Source organism: Lissotriton vulgaris, chromosome 1_1 (assembly GCF_964263255.1).
Source record: "Lissotriton vulgaris chromosome 1_1, aLisVul1.2, whole genome shotgun sequence".
Taxonomy (NCBI): domain Eukaryota; kingdom Metazoa; phylum Chordata; class Amphibia; order Caudata; family Salamandridae; genus Lissotriton; species Lissotriton vulgaris.
This window is the reverse complement of record NC_141685.1, coordinates 1,748,079,509-1,748,081,338: the sequence shown is the minus strand read 5'-3', so window position 1 is coordinate 1,748,081,338 and position 1,830 is coordinate 1,748,079,509.

Below are 1,830 nucleotides of genomic sequence, written 5' to 3'. Positions count from 1 at the left end.
TCTGGAGTGCTGCGGCGTGTATTTCGGATTTCCTTTGTAGATTTTTTATCTGTGTTATGTTTGTTAAGTTCTTCGAAAGGATCCTGCCGAGGTAGGGATATTCGTTAACCTCTTCTATCTTTTCTCCTCCTATCCTCCAGCTGTATTTGGCGCTTTGTTTCCTCCCCGAGAAGGCTACCACTTTTGTTTTCTTTATGTTTGGTACTAAGTAGTTTTCTTTGGAATAATTGTGCAAAATATCCAATGAGCTTTGTAATCCGAAAGGAGTGAGGTCTAACAACACTATGTCATCAGCATAGAGCAATGCATGTATGCTTTGCTTAGCGATTTTAGGAGGTAGACTGGAGCCTAGTTGCAGGTGATATGGCAAGTCACTTAAATAAAGGGAGAATAGAATCGGGGCTAGAAGGCACCCTTGTTTTAGTCCATTCTCAGTTTTGATTCTTTTTGTTAGTCCTTTTTCTCCCCCCATTTGGACTTGACACCAAGTATTGGTATGTAAGTTTACTATGGTTTGTAGCAGTTGTTCATGAATTCCAAGCCTCCTTAATTTTCACCATAATGTTGGTCGATCTACCCGATCGAACGCCGTGGAATAGCCTATGAATGCTGCGTAGACGACCTGGGTTTTTCGGGTTACATATTTATCTAGAGTGACCTGAATAACTGCGATATTGTCTGTTACAGAGTGTTCAGGTCTAAAACCTGCTTGGAACATGGGTATCAGACCCAACGAGAAAGCCCATTCTTTCAGGCGATCTAGTACTTCTGCTGCAAATACTTTTCCTATGGCGTCCATGAGTGCTATTTGGCGGTAGTTCCCTGCTTGAATTCTGCTTCCCTTTTTGTGAATGGGGATGATAATGCTCCCCTGCCATGATTTAGGTACTTGTCCAGTATCAAAAATATAGTTAAAGAGGGGGTATAACAACTGACTCCATTCCTTTGGGTCGGCTTGCAACACCTTGATCGGAATCTGGTCCGGGCCGGAGGCACCAGTGCTTCTTGCTTTACGAATATTCAATTCAGCAGATATAGCTGTGGTTTTGGTTATTGAACGTTTATCTTTTTCTATGATGTTAACCTCGCTATTTTCATATGGTTTTATTAAATTTGCTTTGTAAAGATCTGTCAAATAAGTTTCCCAGTCGTTCGAAGGGACCGGTATAGTTTGCAGTTTCTTTTTTGCTCCAGTTATTTTTGCGATTAGAAACCAATATTTGCGCTGGTTATGTTTTTTCGCTGCTATCTGGATGTCGACCCAATTGCGATCTTGTAAGGCTTTTTTGTTACTTTGTTTCTCGCGTCTCAATTGATTTTTTAGTTTATTTATTCCCTTCTTCGTAGATGGCGAGGAATTCATATATTGGGCACGTATAAGTTTATTTAACTTTTTCTTTAATTCAGAGTTCTTGAAAGTGCGCTTGTTTTTGTCTTTCTTCTTACTATTACCTACTGTACCCTCTATTACCATATTTAAAATAAAGTTTTTAATATCCATGATAATAAATTCAAAGTTTTCTATAGGATTTTCCGAGCATGTTTTTGCTAAAAATTGAGAGTGATCAATCAATGTTGAGATTTTATCCAGAGTCGAAGAGTTCCAGAAGATGCGTTTCTGTTCGCTTTTTATCATTATAGTGCTTTTATGATAAATGATGTGACAGGCTGGAGAGGATTTGGGTATCCAATCTGTGGTTAAGTGCATTAATGCATGATCACTCTCTTGACTAAACTGGGTGAGCAAATGCGTAATTGTATCCAGCAGATCCATACTACTAATGATGTAGTCTATAATGGATAGGGTCCCGTTGCCCCGTCTAGTGTAAT